Source organism: Mesoplodon densirostris, chromosome X (assembly GCF_025265405.1).
Source record: "Mesoplodon densirostris isolate mMesDen1 chromosome X, mMesDen1 primary haplotype, whole genome shotgun sequence".
In the NCBI taxonomy this organism is placed as follows: domain Eukaryota; kingdom Metazoa; phylum Chordata; class Mammalia; order Artiodactyla; family Ziphiidae; genus Mesoplodon; species Mesoplodon densirostris.
Genome location: NC_082681.1, coordinates 58382773 through 58408034, shown reverse-complemented (window position 1 = coordinate 58408034; position 25262 = coordinate 58382773). Strand labels below are relative to the sequence as shown.

The following is a 25262-nucleotide window of genomic DNA, read 5'->3' as shown; positions in this document are numbered from 1 at the left end:
TCTAATAGGTATGTAAGAGTATCTCATTGTGGTTTTACTTTTCATTTCCCTAATGACTAATGATGTTGAACATCTTTTTGTGTACTGATATACCATTTACTTATCTTGTTTTTTGAAGTATCTATTCATATTTTACCCATTTTTCTATTAAGTTGTTGTCTTACTATTGAGTTTTGAGAATTCATTTTCTAATCTGGATACAAGTCCTTTATCAGGTATAAGCTCTGCAAATATTTTCTCCCAATCCATGATTTTTTTCATCCTCTTAAAAAAAAAGGAAAAACTGAAAAAGTGCCTTTCACAGTTTTTCAAAGAGCAAAAATTTGTAATTTTGATAGAGTCCAATATATCATCATTTTTTTTCATTTTATGAGCCATGCTTTTTTTAACATCTTTATCAGAGTATAATTGCTTTATAATGTTGTGTTACTTTCTGCTGTATAGCAAAGTGAATCAGCTATATGTATTTTTGTATCCCCATATCCACTCTTGAATCTCCCTCCCTCACACCCTCCCTAACCCACCCCTCTAGGTGGTCACAAAGCACCGAGCTGATCTCCCTGTGCTATGTGGTTTCTTCCCACTAGCTATCTATTTTACATTTGGTAGTGTATATATGTCATTGCTACTCTCTCACTTCATCCCAGCTTGCCCTTCCCCCTCCCCGTGTCCTCAAGTCCATTCTCTATGTCTGCGTCTGTATTCCTGTCCTGCCCCTAGGTCCCCATGCTTTTGGTATCATCTTTGCCTGGCCCAAGGTCACAAGGATATTCTTCTATCTTTTTTTAAAGTTTTATACATTTAGGTTTTATATTTCAATCTGATCTATTTTTGTATGTGGTAGAAAATGTGGATTGAAATTCTTTTTTTTTCTTTTTTGCAAATGGATAACCAACTGTTCCAGCATCATTTGTTACAAAAACTCCTTTCTCTACTGAACTACTTTTGCACCTTCATCAAAAATTTGTTGTCCATATATGTGTGGGTGTATGTTGTACTCTCTATTCTGTTCCCTTTTGCACTGATTTTAATCACCTATTTGGTGAATATTTGTTAGATCTATTTGAGAGGAAAATAGAACCAAATTGTAGGATAACGGAATTTCATTGCAGTGGAGACAGTTATAGAAGGTGGATCTTCATCCTTGGCCTTTCATTTCTGCTCTCAAATATCTGAGAGAAAGAGGCAAATAACAACAGTAATAACCTAGAAAACCAATCAACACAAGAAACATCAAATGCTCTTCTAGTTTCTGGAGTTGCCAGTGTGTAGCTGTCTATAATCCAGCCACAGGAATGGTAGCTAGCATTATTCAAGAGTACAAATAGGGCTTCCCTGGTGGCGCAGTGGTTGAGAGTCCGCCTGCCGATGCAGGGGATACAGCTTCGTGCCCCGGGCCGGGAAGATCCCACAGGCCGCGGAGCGGCTGGGCCCGTGAGCCATGGCCACTGAGCCTGTGCGTCCGGAGCCTGTGCTCCGCAACGGGAGAGGCCACAACAGTGAGAGGCCTGCGTACTGCAAAGATAGAAAAAAAAAAAAAAAAGAGTACAAATAATGCCTCTGTTTTTCTCGCCTTGGTTAAGAGAGACCTCTTTGGTAAAATTAAATAGACAGCTTTTTCAAGCTGTTAATAAATTGTCGTTTAAAAAGGAATAGTAATAAAAATTGGTTAGTATTTCACACTACTGTTTTTCAAATCAAAATTATATCATTCCATACTCATTCCTAAAATAAGGGTACACACAAATGAATAGAATATAGTATATAGCTATAACATTTTATTTATTTTTTTAAGAAACTTGATTTAATAAACATATCAAACTTTGTACCAATGAACATGCATAACCTTTTTTGACACAAATGGAATATTCCCCCATAACATTAGATTTTTAAAAAGAAATATTTGTGAATTACATTTCTGGCATTATAAACTTAACTGCATGTAATTTAAGAGAACAGTTACAATTAATGCAATAGCAGAAAAGGAAAATCAGTTACTAATTTGGATATTTATTCTAATGCTAGTTTTCAACTTAAAAATAGCATACATTGTTCAAAAATGTAAATCCACATCACAGAGAAACACTTTTACAAGGACACTCAAGAATCTTGTGCCCATTGTACTCATTTGAAGAATTCTCACATAAAAACTTAAATAAAACAAACCTTTTTAATTGCAAGTTTGGAAGCATTTTATTTCATTCGACTAAAAAGGGAGGAAAAATTCAAAGGATTTGAATGGTGAGCAATGTCCATGCATGTATGTATGACTACCATAACTATTTCTAAATTTTGTATTATATTTGGACAATGTAGAACAAGCACAAATGATATTTTCTGCAATTTTTCATCCAGAATGCCCAAATATATTTAATTAATTTGATTAAGTGCATCCTCTGAGAAAAAGTAAGTCTTACAGAATTGCAGATATTCCTCCTGGTGGGAACAAATACCTATTCCACAGCTCTTCAGAGGTGATGGTCATTTTTGTATCAAACAACATACACATAACTTTAAAAACCCTTTCTTAGAGTTTAAAAGAGTAGAATCTCAATAATAATCAAGTTTCAGTGTTTGATTTCCTTAGTGAGACTTTATGACCTAAGTGATTTTAGTACAGGTTCTGGAGTCAGAATTGCTGGGCTTGAATCCTGATTTTTCCTCTTACTAGTTGTATTAGATATTGGGCAAGCTAACTCACTTTTATTACCTCTATTCTTCCTCTCTAAAATGGGGCTATGGACTTTCCTGGTAGCACAGTGGTTAAGAATCCACCTGCCAATTCAGGGGACACGGGTTTGATCCCTGGTCCGAGGAGATCACACATGCCGTGGAGCATCTAAGCCCTTGCGCCACAACTACTGAGCCTGCGCTCTAGAGCCTGTGAGCCACAACTGCTGAGCCCATGCGCCACAACTACTGAGGCCCGTGTGCCCTAGAGCCCGTGCTCTGCAACAACTGAATCCACGGGCCACAACAACTGAAGCCATGCGCTCTATGGCCCACTTGCTGCAACTACTGAAGCCCAAGCACCTAGAGCCTGTGCTCCACAACAAGGAGAAGCCACCGCAATGAAGAGCCTGTGCACCACACGAAAAGTAGGCCCTGCTCGGCACAACTAGGGGAAGCCCGCACACAGCAGTGAAGACCCAATGCAGCCAAAAATAAAAATTAATTAGTTAAAATTAATTTAAAATAAATAAATAAAATAAAATGGGGCTAAAAATGGCACATAGATCTCAAATTCAACATTGTTTACTATTTTTCATAATATTATTGATCAAGATTATGTGTAAAGGGACCTTTCTTAGTCTCAAGCCACTCATAGCATTTCTTTGTGACTATACTGTGAATTCTATTTTGGAAACAGCATGGGACTCTATAAATAGAGATTTTCCAACTCAAATATGCATGAGGGTGGAACTTTCATGGATGTTGGCAACTCCTTGATATTAATAATAATATTAGGTCCCGATAGTTCTAAAGTCAAATAGCCACTCATCCTGCTTGGCATTGTCTGCCTACAGAATGTCTCCTGTTATTTCAAAGAAAAAAAATCAACACAATTTTAAATAAAATTCAAACCAAGTGTTATTTTAGTGTTTTACAGCACACACAGCCCCCTTTCTTTCTTGAGAGCTTTCAAACTTCCTGATAGTCCTAAATTATTCATCTTCATTATCTAAACCTCAAACTCATATCTCATGTTTATTTTTGATACCTTTTATTTTTTATTCCACTATAAAGGTTAAGAGTGTAAAATTTGCATACAATTAATTACATACATCTTAAAATATAATAAAATAACTCCCAATGTGTTAAATAATGATTTCTGTTCTTGATATTAATAACATATTTTTTAACTTTTTACATGTTGGTTAATTGTAGAGTACTGTGCACTGTGACTTAATTTTAAATACCCACCTAATACCTTAGACTTTCCTGTCTCATTTCTATTGCTTAGAGTATTGGTGTCAAGCCTAACTAACAACTGGTGAAAATATTGTCCTTGTTGGAAGTGGAAGGGATTTTGAAATGATCTAGTCCAATCTCCTTATACAGACTGGGAAAACTGAGGCCTTCCTTATTAGATGGACATTCTAGGGCTTTCCATGTATTCGTCACTACAAACAATTCTGCAGCTGACACACTTTTACATATATTATTATGTATGCAAAAAGTCATTTTCACAAATGTTAATGTTTTTGGTTTAGGGGCAAATTAAGGAGTAAATAAAGATTGTTCAGGTCCTCTAATAATGGATGATTACCCGAAGCATAAGCATTGTATAGTAAGTATACATAGTTGTCACTGAATAATAATAACTAACTTTATCACTTTCATGTATCAGACACTGGAGTAAGTGCTTTATTTTTAGTATTTTAATGAACCCATTGAGGGGTTCATTATCATCCTTATACTATCCTTGTATGACATCTTCATCTCATCCTTAGTATCATATCCTCAATGAGGATACTGAGACTAAGTGGATAACTTGTTCAAGGTCATACAGTTTATAATAAAAAAAGCCCGGATGTGAAACCAGATGGTTTGATTCCAGAAGTTGAGTTCTTAACCACTCTACTGTACCATCTTTAATGAACAGAAGTGAATGAACTCTTGGACAGAGGCACTAGAACTGGAGTTAAGTGACAGCCCTGGCCACTTTCCATTCCTCTGGTAATAGTTATGTCCTCATGGTATTAGCACCTATAGGGGCATCAGTACTCAAGTTCCTCTGACTTACAAGAGACTTAGCTTGAACTGACAAGGTATACTAGAACAAGCTAGTTTAATGAAAAAGATGGTTTTCATTAAATTTAACATGCCTAATGACTTTATTTGGTTAACAGCCAAACACTGGGAGGTCAGAGCTTAAAGTAAATGCCAATGTATTCAATCCACAGTTAAATGAAAAATATCTTAGGAATTTTTCCATTTATTATCCCCAGCAGCAAAGGAACCTGTACTTCAAGGAGCCTGAAGATATGACCTGAAGCTACCCATTGAAAGCAGGAAACTCCCTTGAAATCTATACATTTTATCTATACGTTTCTTTTCAATATTTGACTTATGTTCCCTAATTTATTGACATAGTTTTTATATAAGATTCCTGGTCCCTGAGTAAAACTGACACCCAGGATGATGCATTATGATGATCCGCTCCATTTTCCTGGGTTTCAGGCAACAGCACAGGCTCTGGGGTCAGACTGCCTGTATTTAAATCCTTCCGCTTACTGTCTGTATAACTCTAGACGTCACACATCTCCAACTCTCAGTTTTCTTTTAAAAAGAGGATGATGATAGGAATAGCCCTATTGGGTTGTTACATAAGCATTAAGGGGCTAATCTGTGTAAATTATTTATTCATATCCATAAAGGTTCTATAAGTGCTGTCTGTTATTATACCATTCACAGGGCTGCATAGGGATGCCTATCCCAGTTATGTATGATCCAGGGCCAAGGCTAATAAGTTTAATCAGCTTGAGTTGCTGTGTTTTATATGCGAACCATACCTTTCAACTTAGAAGATAAGTTAAATTTGCCTTGTGACCCAAAGTCACATTTTGTTGTTAAAGTGAAAACTAATATCCTTGGTTTATTGTCCACTGTGGCAGGCTTTTCAGTTAAATTACATGCTTATCATGTAGTAAAGACTAATGCTTCAGCAAATCTACTTAGTATTAATACTTTCAAGGTGAAGATAGCTAACTCTTCACTCTTCTGTAACTCATCAATGAAAGAAAAGAGGTGAGGAAATGACATCATGACTGACTACAAGCGAGTAAATGAACAGGATGGCTAATGAACTCATTGTTTTAGTTATCAAAAAATCTATTTACTACAGAGAAAGAAACAAGAAATGCAACCATAAACTCTCCAGATTCGTAGCTGTGTTTTAGTGACTCTTTTAAAACAGTTGTAACCAAAATTTCAAAATTATGATATTGACCAGTTTTGTCTGTCTTGTTTTATAACCAATGTTTGTCTGTCTAAAAGACTAATTAAGCATTGTTTGTTTAGAGGTAACCAAATGCTCTAATTAACACAATTTCATTATCTTGCATCATGAGAATGTATCTAACCTTCTTTGGAAGAAAGGTTAAAAATGGCAGAGACAGAATTACATGAATTATTAGACTACATGACCAATCTGCTTACAGTGCTCTCCATGCTGCTCCTTAGCTTCTAATATATGCTATACATAGTGTTTTGAAAAGTCTCCCTGAAAATACTAATCCTATCCATGTTCTAATCCCAAAGTTTTGGTGATACTCCACTGTCTGGAATCAGATCTGTGCATATAAGCATAAGCTGTATCTGGTGACCTTGGGCAAATCTTTCAACTTCCTTTGCCCCAGTATCCTTATCTGTGAAATGAGGATACTAATAGTACCTTCCTCATAGAACCATGGTGAGCTTTAAATAACATAATACATGTAAAAATCCTTTGAACATGGTGAGTGCTCTATCAGTGAATTCTAACTTCCTTACTAAACTTATCTTTTCCAGGAATGCTTGCCCAGTGGGATGTAGTTCTTCAACTCTTCATTTATTTCAGGGCTTATTTACTGAAGTTACATTAAAGTTTTGTATACTTTTTGATAAACATTATAACAGAACCACATAGCCACATTTCTTTTACAAACACACGTTCTTTCCCCAAGTATATTTTAAATTTCCCTAGGACGGGGACTGAGATATTTTCTTGTATGTAACTCTCCCTCCTCACACAGTGTATTGCTCTGCACAAGAACAAACTTAGTACTAAAAAAACAACTTCTTAAACTAATGAACTGGATTCCTGAGAGCAGGAGTGTTTCTACTTGCTGCTGAAGTAAAAAACATTTTTAGCCTTTAATTACATCCTACTTTTATATAACAATTGTCCCATCTCCTAAATATGCCAGATTTACTGGTGCATGCCTGCCATGCAGCAAATCACATTAGTTTAGTACATTTTCAGTATATAAAGAATTGGTTTTTAGCAACCAACTTCTAAACAAGAGCACCTCACATACTTTATTACTAGCTAGGAGACTATGCAGAGTCTTTAGAAGAAAAATTCTGGAATTTAATGAGGATCTATAATATTAAATTAAAATGTCTCTTGACTTAACCCTCTGTTTCATTAGTATTTTCTTTCATAAGACAAGATTTCTAGAAAATAATTATCTGAAAATTTCTTTACAAAGAATCGGCATTTAAAGGAAAATATATATCAAAATATCAGGGCATCTCCTTTTAATAAATTATACTCTGGATATCATAAAAATAGCCACAAATTAAGTTTCAGCTAAGTAAGATGAATAAGCTCTAGAGATCTGCTGTATAATATCGTACATATAGTCAACAATAATGTACACTTAAAATTTGTTAAGAGGATAGATCTCATGTTAAGAGTTCTTATCACAATAAAATAATTTTTTGAAAAGGCTACTCTGAGAACCAGATTTTGTTTGTTACCAGAGCCTTGCTGTTTGAATTAAGCATCTACATGTCACATTGAATTTTCCTTTCTTGTAGCATATGAAGAAACAAATTCCCCAATTTCTTTATTATTTAAAAGGTACTTTTCCTTGGGAAGTCAAGTTTTTTTTTTTTTTTTTTTTTTTTAACACAGAAAGCAGTTGTTGAAGCATTTAAATGATTGGGAAAATGCCAGAAACTAGGGCTTGAGAACACATCTGCCTTGGTAACAGAACAAAAGAGCTGGTTCTCAATATCTGCAAAAGATGCCCACAGTAGAGTGTCAAATGAAAAAGCCAAGTTGCAAAGCAATATCTGCAGTATGATCTCATCTATGTAAAAAATACATATAAAAAGGTACACATATGGAGTGTGCATGTGTTTATGTTTTCATACTCATAGAAAAATGTCTGAAAATATACACACCAAACTGATGTAATTAGGTAGAAGAAAAAGCTTTAAACTTTTCTTTTTCTATTCTGAAGTACTTTTTGAATTTTAAAATAATAAGCATATATTATTTTTGTAACTAAAAAGGAAAAAGTTAAGGCAACAATGAATAACGTTGTTTGCGCTAAGTTTGGGTTGTTGTTTATTCAAGCAAAGTGTATATGGAGAGCTTGAGTATTGTCCCAATTATTGCTTTTGCAAAGTATGAAGTATCTTTTGCTTGAGCAGCACTTATATAGCCTGATCTGTATACATTTCTTTCATTCAAATTGTTTCCTTTCCTCTTATTTAAAAACTCATATCATTTTTCCTATTGACTTGTACAGCCATTTTTAATTGAGAAAATGACTCTTGCTTCTAGAGGCTCAGGTTGTCTGGAAAATGAAGGTATGAGTAGATTAACCATTCTTCTGAGAAATTTATTTTTATCTTTGTGGGGAAAACTTAGGTCAATTCTTAAAAATAACTATTTGGATTTTGTGATATCCTTTCTTTCTTTCCTGTGGTTTTGTGATGATTTGAAGAAATTTAAAGCCATAAAATATTGCTTGATCATAAAATCACTAGGCAAATTGCATTTTTCTGCAAATGATGTACATATAATTTAGCTGCAAATGATGTACATTTATAATACGCTTACTAAGAGATTCTGTTTAACTCAGTAAAAGACATATACTTACTGGACTGAAATTTGAAATCACTGAACCGAAATTATTATAAAATAGTAAAAATTAATGGGATGCACAGTTCAAAGAGATAGCTATGACAACTGATAAAGTATTCTAGTTACTGTTCCCGTCTATACTCTCTTGCATTCTAACTGTCATTTCACTATTTCAGACCACTGTCATTTTCCACCTGGATTATTTACCTCATCCTCGTCACCTATCTCCCTACCTCAAGCTCTCTTGCTTCCCTTCCAGCCTATATTCTATTGTGAAATTAACCTTTCTAAAATGCCATTTTCATCATATCATACCCTTCTTGAAAATCTACAGTGAATTCTCATTGAAAGGCAGAGTGGTGTAGGGAAAAGAATACCAGTTTCGAAGTCAGACAAACTAGAGTTTGAGTCTTGGTCATGCCATGCAGCCTCTGGTAAGTAATTTTGTAGAAATTAGATTCCAGAATCAAACATACCCACATTTGCCACTTGCTAGCTGTCTGGCATTGGGAAGTTACTTAATCTCACTAACCCACAGTCTCTTTATCAGTGGAATGTGGAAAATAATATATAACTATATCAATTAGGACTTTTCAGTTGCAAGCACCATAAATCAACTCTGGCTATTTTATTCAAAGTTTAATTCATTGGAAAATAACAAGGTATCACAGAATCTGTGGAAAGCTGGTGAGTCAGGTCTGGAAACAGGCAGGAACTGAAGTAGCTCTGAATAGCTAGGAAGCAGAAAACACAAGGGCCTCATAACCAGAATAGTCTAATCATGATGTTGAAGATGAGATAAACTGAAACTTCAGTCATTTTAAATTTAATTGCTTGCCCCTTAACTACAATAGGGTAAGGCCTCTAGTTACAGTCCCACTGGATTCTTCTCAAAAGAAAATCAGTGCTATGAGACTGAGGGAATGGATACCCAATATCCAACATACAACAAATGCCCACTATGCATATAAACCACAAATCACATTGTAAATGCTCAATTAATGACTATTTTAACAGATTAAAGTCTGGACAACTTAATCAGGCCTTCATGGCCATTCAATTTCTGACCTCAATCCACTTTTCTAACTTAATTTTCTCCCAAATCCTCTACATAAACCCTGAATTCTCATCCCTGCCCTTCTCAGTCCATTTTCCCTGCCTGAAGTCTTCTCAACCTCTCTCACTTTTTAATATCCAACTTATCTCTTCTAAGGCTCAGTTTAGCTCTTTTTCTGATCCTGGAATCACAGGGTTTGTTTCCTCATTTTTTCTTAATCATAGATTGCTTCTTGGCATCTTTTTTGAATGGTAGTCTTGTATTTGCTAACTCTTTATGTGCCCAGCTTGATTATAAACTCCTTCAGAAGAGAGATCATGTATCATATATTTCTTTGCTTCCTTGATGACACTGAATCCAGTGTTTTACGCATAGTAGGCACTCATAAACTTATGATAAACAAATGCAAGAATTGCAAATTATTAATTTAAATCAACATTCATTTAATGATCACCTTCTGCATACTCAGCACTGTGTTGATTGTTTTGAAGGTACAGGAAAAAAAAAGCTATGAAAGTTGCCTTTGATGTAGCTCACTGTCTAATTTAGGAGAGAAAAAAATAAAAGCATGCAGTATCCCAGGAGCAGTTATATTAATAAGTAAAACATATCATGTGAAAATGTTTTATATCAGTACTAAGGGTATAAGAAGATGTAAAAAGCAGGAATAACTAATAGTTATGGGAAAAATGAGAAGGAAAGTTTATTGAGGTGGAGAAGTTAGCAGGGAGTAGTCTGAAACGTAACTGGATATATGAGGTTAGAACTGGGAAAAAGCTTCGCAGTTAGGGCTGGAAATATAGGCTTGTGACTCATTGTTATGTAAGGAGTGTTAGTGTAAATGAAGAAATTATGAAAATATGGTAAGCCTGAGGAAAGCCATGCAGGTGCCATAAAGGAAGTCCACCAAATTATTCCATTTAAAATATCTCTGTGTTTTTTAAAACAGATTTATTGAAATGTAGTATACATACTATAAAATTCACTCTTATTAGTGTATAATTCAATGATTTTAGTAAATTAATAGAATCGTGCAACAATCACCACAATTCAATTTAAAAAATTTTCCATCATCCAAAAGTTCTGTGATACTCATTAGCAGTTAATCTCTTCTTCCATGCCCAGGCTTAAGCAAATACTCTTCTGTTTTCTTTCTCTGTAAGTTTGCCTTTTCTATACATTTCATATAAATGGAATCATATAATATGTGGTCCATTGTGTGTAGCTTCTTTCACTGAGCATGTTTTTAAGGTGTATTCATGTTGTAGCATATATCAATAGCTTGTTCCTTTTAAGTGATTAATAGTATTCCATTGTGTAAATATATCACATTTTGTTCATCCATTTACTAGGTGATTGGCATTTGGATTTTTTCCAGTTTTTTCTTATTATGGATACTACTACTATGAATAGTTACAACATGCCTCTGTGTGGACATATATTTTTGAACATATATCTTTATCTCTTATGGTTAGATTCCTAAAAGTAAAATGGCTATTATATGATAAATTTATGTTTAACTTGTTAAGAAACTGCAAAATATTTTCCAAAGTGTCTGTACCATATTATGTTCCCACTAACAATGCACAGGTGGTCTGCTTTCTCTGCATCCCCAACACTTAGTACCATTTGTATTTTTTATTATAGCCATTCTAGTGGATATGTAGTAGTTTCTAATTGGGATTTTGATTTACATTTCCCTAATGATGTTGCATATCTTTTCATATCCTTTTCAGCTATTCATAACTTGTTTGATGAAATGTCTAATCAAATCATTTGCCTATTTTTAATTAGGTTTTTTCTTCCTAATAATTACTGAGTTCTAAGAGTTATTCAAATATTCTGTATACAAGCTTCTTATTTTATTATTATATTTTTAATTTGCCTTTCTCTTTTAATCCCATCCCTGCTCCAATTCTAAAAAAATGTCCCCAGAAATTAAACACAAGGAAACTCAAAGAGCCAAGGCAAGCCAGCCCAAGAGTAGCAGGCTCCTTCCCACAGGGGCCAAAGTATGGGCGCTGGGGTGTCCACTCAGAGCCTGGTAGTTAAAGCTGGTGCAGAAAAAGGTAGTTCCAGAAGCTAGCAGTAACCCTGCCCAGAGGGACTTTCTGCACAGGAGCACCCCTAGCAGGGCCAGGCTGTGTAAAAAGTGGGGTTTGTTGGTCTTGTGAAAGAGCTCCTTCCTGTAGGCATCCAGGAACTAGGCTAAGTGTGCCCCATATGAGGCCAGGCCTAAGGCCCCCACTCCAGACAAGACACCCAGACAGCAGAAAGCAGCCCCTGGACTGGCCATGGCTGTGGATCTACAAGCTTTTTATTAGATCTATCATTTGCAAATGCTTTCTTTTAGTCTGTGGCTTGTACTTTTATTTTCTTATTGGTGACTTTTGAGGAGTGAAAGTTGATACATTCAAATTGATCATTTTTTTCTTCTATGTATAATGCTTTCAATATTGTATCTAAGAACTCTCTGCCCTACTCAAGGTCACAAATATTTTCTCCTATATTTTCTACTGGAAGTTATATATTTTAGCTCTTAAATTTGAGTCTGTGATCCATTTTGAGTTAATTTTTTGTATATAGTACGAATTAAGGGTCTAATTTCTTTCTCTAATTTTTTTTTTTTTTTTGGCCGCACCATGCAGCTTGCAGGATCTTGGTTCTCCAACCAGGGATTGAACCTGTGCCCTCAGCAGTGAAAGCACCGAGTCCTAACCACTGGATCGCCAAGGAATTCCCTCTCTATTTTTTTTTTAAATGTGGGTATCCAGTTGTCCCAACTCCTTTGTTGAAAAAAACTATCCTTTCCCCCATTGAATTGTCTTGGTACCTTTGTTGGAAATCTACTGACCATAAATGTTAGAATTTATTTCTGAACTTTGAATTCTGTTCCACTTATCTGTATGCCTATCTTTGGGCCAATACTACACTGTCTGATTAACTGTGGCTTTATCTTAAGTTTTGAAATTGGGAAGTGTGAGTCCTCCAATTTTGTTCCACATTTTCAAGTTTGTTTTGGCTATTCTGGTCCCTTGTATTTCCATATGAAATTTAAGATCAGCTCATCAATATCAGTTTCTGCAAAGAAGCCAGCTGGGACTTTGATAGGGGTTGCATTTAGTCTATCCATCAATTGAGGATGAATTACTATCTTGATAACATTGAGTCTTCTTATCTAAGAGCATGACATATCTATTTATTTAGATATTCTTTAATTTCTCTCAGCAATGTTTTGTGGTTTTTAGTGTATAAGTCCTGACAGAACCTCTGTGCTGAATGAACTGGAGGGGGGAGGGTATGGGAGCAGCTCCAGGTCCTAATGTTACAGATTCCCACTCTTTGTACTCCAAGGTCAGTGATGTTTCAGGAATAAACACTCCTCAGATGGATATATACTTTTGGTCAATTTCCAGAGTGCTGAAATGGTTGCTTTTTAAATTTTGTCCAGGTTTATAGTGCTTTTGGGAAAGATTTCCTAACCTCCTCACCTAGCCATAGCCAGAAGTTCTAACATGTGTGTATTTTTATGAGAATTTGTGTTCCAAGCACTTCTAATTCCAAAAACCCAGTGATAGAATATCTATTGAGTTATGCCAATTCATTCAAAAAACATGTTAAACTACCACTTGTCATGTAAAGACAAAACATATGGGTTACTGAATATTGTTTTTTGTATAGCATTGATTATGTGTTTAGAGTTGTGATGAAACAGTGACTGAAATTGACTACATAATTTAATTCAAATAAACAGATATATCGAGCATTTCTTATGTGTTTGATACCACAGGAAACAATAGATGAATTAATCATTATTGCTACCCTAAAGAAATTCTCCATGTAGTGTCAGAGTCTGCAAGTATGCTTCAAGACTACAAGTCTTCAGAGTCTGAAGTATCAATATCAGGTAGACAGCTAAGTGTGCATCCTTGGAGCCCCAGACTCATAATCAACTGCCTATTCAAAATCTCTATTTGGATGTCTGTCTAGCAGATATCTCAAAATTAACATGTACAGAAATGAATTTGCTCACCCACCTTTTACTACTAATCTTCTTTAGTGACCCCATCTCAATAAATGGCACCTCTGTCTAATGAATTCCAGATACTTGGTAGTTATCCTTGATTTCATTTTCTCCCTTACCCCATATCCAATCAGTCACCAAGTCCTCTTGCTTCTACCTCCAAAATAGTATCTCATATCTGCTCATTTGTCTCCTACTCTAGTGCCAACATCCTAGTCCAGACTATCTTCATCGACTGCCACCACCCCATCCAAATTATCATACCTGGACTCCTGTATTCCTTCTTAAACCAAAATATCATTTCTTCATACGTGGGTCAAAGTGATCTTTTAAAAATGAATATAGGATAATGTCACTTCCCTGCTTAAATTTTTCAGTGGTTCCACATTTGATGTACAATATGTTGCCCAGTTAAGTATGTTATTCAAGAGCCATAGCATTCTAACCCCAACCTAGTCCAACTAACCGTCATATCTCACCTAGACTAACATTCCTTCTGTATCCAATCTTATCTCCTATCTCTTTTCCACATAGTAGAGAGAATGATTTTTCTAAAATACAAATATGAGCATGTCTCTATTTCTCCTCTATTCAGAACTTTTCCCATGAGTTGTTGGACAAAGTTCAGAATCTTTAATATTGTCTATAAGGTCCTTCATGATCATGCTCCTGCCTATTTCCTCAGCATTATCCCATGCCACCATCACCATTAATCATTACCCTCCAGTCATATTAGCTTATTGTTTCTTGATGGAGCCAAGCCCATTCCTGTCTCAGTACCTTCATATATGTTTTTCCTTCTGCTTTGAATTGGCCTTCATCCTCTTTACCTGGCTCATGACTATTCATCTTTCAGGTCTTATTTTAAATCCCTCTTTCAAAGAGAGGTCTTCCCTGATCCCATTTACTAAGTACTAGCTATGTGCTGTTATCAAATCCTATGCATTTTCTTTATAGCACTATCACAGTTTTAATTATATAGTTATTTGTAGGTTATTTATTTAATATGAGTGGTCCTAAAATCTATGAGTTTAGGGACCGTGATTGTATTGTAATGTCACCGGCATTTTCTAGCACAGTGCTGGGCACATAGTAAGCACTCAGTAAATATTGGCTGAATGAGTTAGTGAACATGCCATGGCAACATAAAGGAGAAAGAAATTGTTTCCTTCTAGGAGGATCTGGAAAGTTGGGGATTAAAAGAAAGGTATTTTAGGCAAAGGAAACAACATGTTTGTACAAAGTCAAAGAGTTAGGGAAGATACTGGAATATTTGAGGAATAGTGAGGTATTTTATGTGGCTGAAGCATAGGGATTTCAGTGATACATAGAGGAAGAAGAGAGAATAAGAGGAAGAAAGTTAAGGAGAAATGAGTTTGGAGAAGCTCAAAATCAGGGTCATTCTGCCAAACTAAGGAATTCAACTCTAATTAAATAAGCATTAAGGAGTGACCAACTTTAAAGAAAGGTGACTAGAGTTAGCAGTGTGGAAGATGGACTGGACACAAAAAAGAGTAAATAATAATATGTATGCAAGTGGGGTATACGTGATGCACAACATTTGCATAGCAATCTGTATTTTTTATAGCACCCTCCTAAGATCTTACCATTGTATGTGTGTGTGTGTGTGTGTGTGTGTGTGTGTGTGTAATGTCACTCAGATATACTTTAATTTCAAAATTTGTCATAGGTCCTCCCTTTATGTCCTCATGATATCTTGATAATTCTTAATACTAACAATTATAAGAATATGAAATTACATCAGCCTGTAACATTTACCTTTTTGAAGTATGTTCACATATGTTACCTTATTTGATTTTCACCCAAACCCATAAAATAGACAGAGACAACTTTTCTTATTTTGTCAATGTGAAGACTGGGCTTACAGAGGCTAAAATAATAGCCTAAGGTTTTATAACTAGTATAGCTAAGATGCAGCATTAGAACCCTTTTCTAAGTCCAAGGTCCTTCTCAATTTACCACATATCCATGCATTTTAATACTAATTTTACTGTTTTTGCTTTTTATAACTAATGCTTTTGAATAAAAGTTTCATAATGAGCTTCCATAACTTTGAAGTAACAAGGTTAGCTTTCCTCAAGTTGCTCTTTTGAAATACTTCCACAATCTATGAGGTCTAAACAAAGACTGAAAAAAGAATTTCCTCGATAAATGAATTATAAATACAGTCTTCATTAAATAATAAATGTTGATTATCAGCTAGTGAAAAACACAATATTTTAGACCTTTTAAAAAATCTTCAGATAAGAATGAATGCCCACATAGAAGAATTGCATTAGGTTGGCAGGAAAGGAATCATCTCATTTGTTTAGAAGGTTAAGATAAGATCAAAAAAAGCAAAAACAAAACCAGACAAAGTGGAGTAGAGATGTAAAAAGATGGAAATGCCAATATGGCTGAACATCTTTTGGGAAAGATGGTATGGCATGCTTATCATTTATAGTAATTTCATTTGGAATGTCTTTTTTTAAGACTATTTTTTAGAGCAGTTTTAGGTTTACAGCAAAATTGAGAGAAAAGTACAGAGATTTCCCATATACTTTCTGCCCTCCACACATGCATAGCTTCCCCCGTTATCAACATCACTCACCAGAATGGTATTTTTTTAAACCAAAGATGAACCTACACTGACACATCATAATTACCCACAGTCTACCTTAGGGTTCACTCTTGGTGTTGTATATTCTGTGGGTTTTGATAAATGTATGATGACATGTATACACCATTGTAGTATCATACAGAGTATTTTCACTGCCCTAAAAATCCTCTGTGCTCTACCTATTCACCTCCCTCCCCCACAGCCCCATCCCTGGCAACCACTGATTTTTTTTTATTGTTTCCATAGTTTTGCCTTTTTTCTGTGCAATGGGGTCAAAAACTCAAGGTGAAGTTGAGAAAAATTAAAAGCCATAGAAGATAAGCCACCTACAAAATTAACCCAAGAGCCTGCTTGTGAGTAGATAATTCAATTTGGAAATACTCAAAGTTTTGCTTGAGCTTCAGGGAGGCATGAATATAATGTGTTCATAAATTGAAAAGGTAAAATCTAATCAGTTAATGGAAGACTGAATTATCAGAAAGTAAATTACTACACTAGGGAAAATCATAGAACTAGCTGTGAGTTTACAGAAATGGCTAGGAAAGAGAGTGCCCTGATCAGATTGGAATACTCTAGTCCCCAACCCAATGGTGGAGATTCGTAGGTAGATCAGATTAAATCTTGAGGCAGTAATCATTAAGAATATCTACTGACTCCTTTTTTAATGATTCCAGGCTCACCATGGTAATTTATGATTATAATTTTGTTTTGTACATGTATTATCTAATAGATTCAGGATATGCTGGTTATCAAACTGAACATTCCTGTGTTTACAATATTTCCAATTATAAACTAATGGATGGGCATCTGACTTATACATTGATATAGTGTGACTTTTGTTAGTGTGAATTAGCCTCCCTCATCCTGGTACTACTGGCACACTGATAGAATAGTATAAAGTCTTACATAGATTGAAGCAAATATTATGTCTATATGGAAAAGCATGTGGGTGACATCATTTATCCATTTACTATCAATTAAAGAACTAGGTGGTGATACAGAATATGCTTATGTTTCCTCTTATTTTTATTGTTCCTTGTTGAAATTTCCTCATGGCAATGGTTTTTGTACTTTCTACCATAATAACCTGAGGAAATTATTAAAATTACAAATTCGGAGTTCTTACTCCCAGAGACTATGATAATACTTGGTCTGGGATGAAGCATAGGGCTCTGCATTTTTTTTTAAAAAGACCTATATGATTCTGAGCTTGTGCTTTAGTGGACTATACCTTGAATAGCACTGTTCTACAGAATTTTTTTCTATATTTAAATAAGCCTGTGGTTCTTAAAGCGATTGTTCACTGCTGGGCAAAATTTCACAGATTTCTGTTAGATTTCTGTTAACTGGGTAAACCAGTGACATCTGAAACCAGTTTCAGACCTCTGATTGGTCAGAACTGTGTATGCAAATCACAGTGAACGTAGTGGGAGTGGACGACAGCTTTGTAAGGATAACCAACTTGGGGCAGGGCCAAGGAAAGACCAAATGGCTGCCATCTTCACTGTGCTATGTGCTCCAAGGTGAAGAATAGAAAATAAAATCCTCTGAGGTCTTCCCTGTTCAGCAGCAGAAGCAAACAGGTAAGTGGTAATGCCAAGGTGTAGCCTAGGTGATATTACCCCCTCCAAAATCTTATCGTCTCCACATAGCTGCCCCATATGAGACAATCTAAGTAAAATCAATGTGCTTCCTATGGAAGTGCAACTTTTGAGTCCCTAACTTTCTCTAAGAACCAGATTGCTGCCCCTAAATACCTCTTACATAGAAATTTTCCAGCTTACTCTGGAAATCAGGAACTATTTAACTGAAGATATGCAGTTGGAAGAGGATTCAGGAGATGGGGTGAGGGCAAAGTAAGAGCAGGAAATCGGTTCGTAGAGAGTGGTATAGGCTAGGGTGACAAACAGGAAGTGGCAGAATTAGAGTTTGAATCCATCAGACTCCAAAGTCTATAAACTTCTTTATTAGATTTTTCTAACATTAGTGTGCATAAGAATCACCTGAAGGCCATGGTAAAAATGTAAGTTCATGACCCCAGAAGTTATGATTTAGTAGGTCTTATATGGAGTCCAGAACTCTATATTTTTATCAAGTATCCGAAATAGCTCTGATGCAGATGGTCAGTGGACATACGTCAAGAAACATTTTCTCAGAGGAGTAGTTGTCAAACCATTTGGTTTAAGGATTCCTTTACACTATTAGAAATTACTGAAGACCCCAAGGAGGTTTGTTTATGTGGTCAAGAATATCTGATATATAATAGTTATTTATATTTATGGTATTAAAAACTAAAACTGAGAAATTTTAAAAATATTATTAATCCATTTTAAAATACCAATAATAAGACCATTAAATTTTAACTAGATAACATTTTGTGAAAAGTAATTATATTTTCAAAATTAAAAGTATTTAATGAACAGACATGTATTAGTTTACATTTTTAAATCTCTTTAATGCTGACTTAATTATTCTCATATCTGTTTCTACAGTTTGTTTTGATATGATGTTTGGTTGAAGTATATGAAAAAAAAAAAGGCCTCACACAAATAACATAGTTGGAAAAAAGAGAAGCCTGCAGACAACTTGAAAGTTTGTTGGAGACTCCCGTGGGTCCTGGGACCACACTTTGAGTTAGTGTCTTAGAGTAATATCTATTATTGCTCTCAGAAAGGGTTATGTTGGTCAGTCTGTGTTGGTCATCAAAGCTTAGGGACACCAAAAAAGTAGAAAATTAATTTATTACTTAGACTGTTTTGGGTTGTTAAATTATTTCATAAAATTTACCCCAATATTGCTCTTTTATTAACTTACTTTGTAAATTTCAAAGCACTATAGAAATATAAAATAGGAGTCCAGGTGTTGGGGAAAAATTTTGTTTAAAGAAATTGGGTTTCAGAACAAAGATTCCTTTGAGGGTAGAGGATTGTCAATTGGCAATGAGGAAGGAATACATTAGGTGACCAATTATAGGCAGGAAAAGGAAAAGTATAAAAGCAGGGAATAATCTGTAGTTACTTATAGTAGATATTTACAGTTGAATAAATAACTGGAATGGTGAGAAAGTGCTAATCATAACCTTTTAAGGAGGGTTATTACTTTGCCTGAATAAAAGAACCTTTTCTTCTGGTCAGCATACCTCTTCAAATTTGGTTAGATTTTTTTTTTGTACTTAAGTTTTAGTTCTATAACCTAAAACATACTGCAAACTTATGCAAGGACTTTAACAAATATTATCTCATTTCTTATCTTTGGTCAAAGTGGAAGAACCTGGAAAGCAGATTGGAAAGAAGCAGCTGGAAAAGTGGGAGGAAAACTGAATGTTTGTAATCTTGGAAGCCATTTGAGGTAAGTGTTTCCAGGAGGAGGGAGTGAGTGATCCAGTCTGTCAATTGATGCTGATTGATGAAGTTAAGATAAAAATGAGAATTCATCATTAGACTTAGTGGCATGGAGGTAATTAATGACCTGGACAACAAAAGTTCTGATGGAGTGGTTGAGGTGAAAGTCCCATGGGTGTAGGTTCAAGAGAGAATGGGAAGAGAAGTGTTGAAAACTGTATACAGTAAGTCCCCTACATATGAAACTTCAAGTTTCAAACTTTCAAAGATGTGGAAATGCGTTCACATGTACAATCACATAAGTTCACGTGTCTGGCGTACAATTGTCACATGCGTGCACCCTCTCCAAATGGTTGTGCTTTTGTGTACTTTACTGTATAATACTGCATACAGTACAGTAGTACAGTATTTTTATTTCAAGCCACTATACATTTCAAGGTACTTTACTATAAGATTAAAAATGTTTTCTTTATTTTTTGTGTTTGTTTTTTATGTACTATTTATGTAAAAAGTATTATAAGCCTATTACAGTATGGTACTATATAGCCGATTGTGTTAGTTGGGTACCTAGGCCTGACTTTGTTGGACTTATGAATGCGCTTTCAGAATGGAACTCGTTCGTAGGTAAGGGACTTACTGTAAACAGCTCTTTCCAGGAGTTGTAATAAAAAAGAACAACAGAGAAATGGAGCAGTAGATAAAAGGGGAAATAGGGTTAAGACAGGTGGTTTTTATTGGTTCAAATGAAACAGTAGCAGGTTTCTATGCTAATGTTTTTTTTAAGAGCTTCAGTAGTGAACACAATACACATAGATCTTTTCCTTATAGAACCCATAATCTAGTGAGCAGAAATGGTATTAAACAAATGATTACACAAATAATTAGATAATATTCATTGTAATGAATATTAAAAGAAAAAGCACAAAGTTCTATAAGAGCATAATTGTCAGACTGAAGTTTTTCGAGGACATCAGAAAAGACTTCGCTAAATAAATGTTATTCAAGTTGCACTTAGGGGGGGAGAATAGTACTTGCAGGGGCCCTGGGTAGAGATACTGAAAGAAGGCCATTGAGTTTGAAGCACAGAGAGGGAGGAGGATGAGTGGGGCAGAAGATAAGGTTGAGGAAATAAGCAGTGACCAGGATTATTTAGGTTGGAGTCCATAGACTCATTTAGGATCTTTGGTTTTTATGCCAAGAGTATAGGGATCCTTGACTTTATGTGTTGGCCACAACAAAAGTAAACCAGCCAAAATTGAAATGTAAAAGGTGGAACAGATAGGAAATGGAATGGAAAGGTCAGTAGCATGAACATTGTTTATACTGTTACAGACAGGACATTAGGCCAAGTCTATTTGTGATTTCATAATCAGTTATTTTCCAATGCAGTCAATTTACTCAGCCTTCAGCAATTGAGAGATTTATGTCTAACTGATCAAATCATACAGTAAGCAGGTCCAACTTGTTTGTTAAGATGGCCAAAAACAACAGATCATTATCATTCCTTACCTCATATCTTCCAATGGCTCTCTCTTTTTCTCTCAAAAATTAATGTATGGGCTTCCCTGGTGGCACAGTGGTTGAGAGTCCGCCTGCCGATGCAGGGGACACGGGTTCATGCCCCGGTCCGGGAAGATCCCACATGCCACGGAGCGGCTAAGCCCGTGAGCCATGGCCACTGAGCCTGCGCGTCCGGAGCCTGTGCTCCGCAACGGGAGAGACCACAACAGTGAGAGGCCCACGTACTGCCAAAAAAAAACCCCCAAAAACAAAAATTAATGTATTTTCCAACTTTTTATTATGAAATTTTCAGGCACATAGAAAACTTGAAAGACTTTTGCAGTGAACACCTATACACTCATAACCTAGAGCCAAAAACTTTTATCATTTTGCTGTATTTGCTTCCTTTGTTTTGCTGTACAATTTGAAAGTAAGTTACAGAACTCATGATGCTTCATATGCAATTTCTTCAGCTTGCATCTCCTAAAAATAAGGGAATTCTCTTCCATACTCTTAACATTATAATATTTAAGGTAATTAAAAATAATTCCCTGATGTCATCTAATACTTATCAATATTAGATATCTCTAGGTGTCCCTTCAAAATCATTTTTAACAGCTTTATTTAGGTATAGTTTTCACACCGTGAAAATTATTCATTTTAAATGTAATAGTCAATGACTTACTGCAAATTTACAAAAGTTGTGCAGCCATCACCACAATGTAATTTTGGAACATTTCCATCACTCTAAAAAGAAACCTCATATACCTGTTTTTTACTGAACTGGGATAAAATCAAGGTTCATGCATGGCATTTAATTATGTCTCTTTAAATCTTCTTTTTTTTCTAGAGCAGTCTTCATTTTTTCTCATGTAATTTTTGGAAAAGACCATATGTTTGTTTTATAGAATGTCCCATATTCTGGATTTATCTTTGTTTACTTATTACATCATTTAACTTGTTCCTCTGTTTCCCCCATCCCCCAAGCACCACCCAGTATTTTCTGTTAAAGTCTTGATTAGTTTCATTCTGACATATTTGGAATAAAGCCCAAATTTGTTAATTATCTCTCTCCTCTAACATGTAAATCCCATGAAGTCATGGACTTTATCTGTCTTGTTTAACACTAGTGCCTGGCTCATAGTAGGTTCTCAGTAAACATATTTTGAGTGAATAAGTGGAACACCTACATTCAGATTTTATGTTTTCACCATACAGATTCAATCTTATTTTAAGATATTTTTCCATTTTCAATTGTATTATGGTCAAAATTAAGTTATGATTTATTTTCTAAACCAGTAGTAATTCAGGCTGATGAAAAGCAAGTTTTCTTCCATTTCAGCATGCCATAAACATTTTAGGTGTTTCTCTAATTTTTAGGATATCAAATTTATTTTAAAGATGAGGAATTTCATGCACAAACATTTTGGAATAGATAAACCAAATAGATTATATAGTTTTGATATGGTTGCTTATCAGAAGATTTAAGGGGTTGTATAAGTAATCTGTCCGCTCACATTCAGGGCTGTTGGGGGATTTGGGGTTAGAATTGACTTCTTCCATAGAGAAAAACAGTTATCTAGAGTTATACTGAGTTGGGAGTAAATCAAGAAAATGTACTGGGGTCTTCAGGTTCCTTATTCAGGCAATAATATAGGCAGATTATTTCAGTGTCATTCAAAGGGTGAAAAAGATTCAGGGGAATCTGGGTAAAAATAGCTGACTTCCTAGTGTGGAACTTTCCTGTATTCCTGACTACTGCATGACAACTGCTGCTGGCAATGATATAACAAACAGGTAAAAATAACTGCTGTGACATGTTAAGTGTCAGGTTAGCAAATTCTGTGACTAGGAATATCTGCCAAAGCAGTGGATAGAAAGCATGGTAGTCTGGGCAATGTTATAGTCTTTACCCTTTAGGGATTTGCAATCCAGTGAGGGAAAAGGAAATTACAAGTGATACTCTACATATATAAATGGCAGGAACATATACAGCCATGTGAAGGAATAGAGGTAGGTAGTAAGTAATATGGAATATAAAGGGAAGAAACTCTTAGTAGTTTATAGATTATCCAGATGATTTGAATGGTTTCCATTTGCTTTTTGCTGATTCTAGTTAATACTGTTCCTTAAGCTTCCCCATATTTGCAGATGTTAAGAGAGAAGGGAAAACTTGAATCAGTCCATTTTATCAGCTCTGGTAATCAGGTTGGGTAAGGAAAGAAACTGAAAATAATAAGTTACATGGTGTTTTTGAGTTTTCTGTACATTTCCATTTTCCCAAGGTATGTTCATTATCATAAAAGTTAGTTGTATCCAGCCACATGGTTATGCAGAAAAATGCATTGACTAGTTTAAGCTAGACTCCCATCTCCACTCCCACACCCGAGAAAGATTTATGCTTCATGTGTCTGAAAATTCTAGATTGAAGTGATAAATTAATAGAACACCTGCTTCAGGTTGTCCCAATTTGTAGAAACTGATATTATCAATCAATTTAAATTTTTTTAACATTAGACACTTTTCTGCCCTTTCAGGGGAGCATTTGTCCTGTGACCTTCTGAATTTAAGGGATAGATGTAGAGCTACAAATAACCATCATATCTTCATTAGAATCTTCTGCTAGAATTTGCAGCCACTTTTCATGCTATAACGTTCTTTAATAATACAGCCTTTAAATCAGGCTGCTAGGGGTCCAATCTTGGCTCTACTACTATGAGGCCTTGGAAAAATTACTTAAACATCCTGAGACTGTTTGCTCATCTGTCAAATGGGGAAAATAATAATACCTACTTCATGAAGTAGTGAGAATTAAATGAGATAATCCATGTAAACCATTTGGAACAGTACCTATTCATGGTGAATACTGAATAATTGTAATCATTATTACATGATTGATGAAAATAATCATAGGAATATCAAGTCTTTACATTTATATAGACTTAAACAGTTTTCAAACTATGGCCAAAGAATATTTCATTTGAACCTGAGGGCAGGGGATGGGATTGAAAACTGAGACAAAGAGAGGTTATATGATTTGTCTGAGAGCACTCAGCAAGTAAAAAGGGGAGCTGGTCCTTCACGTCTATAATGATAATGAATTATAATGATGATTGCTGCATCGGTGGGTGATGTTAAACAGCCTGCCTAGTGAATTTACCTAAGATACTTTATCTGCCTTCATCAAGCCAACTCTTCCTCAGTGCCCTTCCTGGAATTTAAAACTAATTTTTCTCCCCCTGAGGATGAATACTGAGTTATATCTTCCATATGATTTTTCAAAACAGGCAAGTCATGGAAAGGTAGTGCCCTTTGATTCCAGCATACTAAAGTAATATTAATACAAATTTTCACACTTTCTGATGCTTCTCAGTGTACCTTATTACTGTTTCCAATAAGCATCTATATGTTAGTTATTATAACAAATAAGTCTATATTATCTGGCCTTTGAATTTTTAGGAAATTTTCATATGTAGTCATTTGTGAGAAGAGAGGTGACTCATGTAAGTGTACCTAGCTTCAATAAATAGCTGTGATGCTTTCAGTTATTTCATAGGCAGTATATTCGTATATACACATTACATCAAATTCTCTGTTCTGTTTTTAGAAATACACTTTAAAAAATTCACGTCAGGGTGGCAGAGTAAAGAAGGTAGTCATTGAAGTGTTGATATATGAGAAACCAAGTAAGGCTGTTTAAAGCCATGCATAAATAGATGTGCTTTGAACTGTGTTCCCTGGCAAAATAATAAAGATGTCCCCTTGTTTGCTTTCATGCTTAAGGCCTTATCTTTTATAAGTTGCTGGAAGAGGTGACAAGTATATCCTGGCACAACTAGATCCAGGGAAAAGATGACAGATTTTAGTCTACAAAGCAGTTGGGATTCACAATGCATTGCCTCAAGTAGTATCTCGTTATTCTCTTATATAAAATATATCACTTTTTAACACAAAATGTAGAGAAAATTATAAAGAATAAATCGAAGGTACAGTTTTGTCTCACTTTGAAAGTCTAATATATGCATGATATTATATTTGCACCCTGATCAAATGTGAATGAAATTGATTTTAGATGTTCAGTGCTAAAAAATACAAACGAGCTTTGTGACATGAGGGATCTTGTCAGGGATTTATAC

General features: G+C 35.2%; 1 protein-coding gene and 1 pseudogene across 4 annotated transcripts in view; one reads left to right on the top strand and one right to left on the bottom strand.

Moving 5' to 3' along the window:
- FAM133A (family with sequence similarity 133 member A) overlaps positions 1 to 25262 on the top strand; it is a 53313-nt gene that overhangs the window by 4732 nt on the left and 23319 nt on the right. For 2 of the 4 annotated variants that reach the window (XM_060087331.1, XM_060087330.1), the window contains exons 3-4: positions 12290 to 12403; positions 19547 to 19633. The gene's annotated coding sequence lies outside the window, so the exon portion shown is untranslated. Of the gene's footprint in view, positions 1 to 12289; positions 12404 to 16601; positions 16639 to 19546; positions 19634 to 25262 lie in introns of those variants that run through there. The other 2 variants (XM_060087334.1, XM_060087332.1) reach the window with 2 other exon arrangements.
- On the bottom strand, positions 11596 to 11937 carry LOC132482749 (transmembrane protein 256-like; annotated as a pseudogene).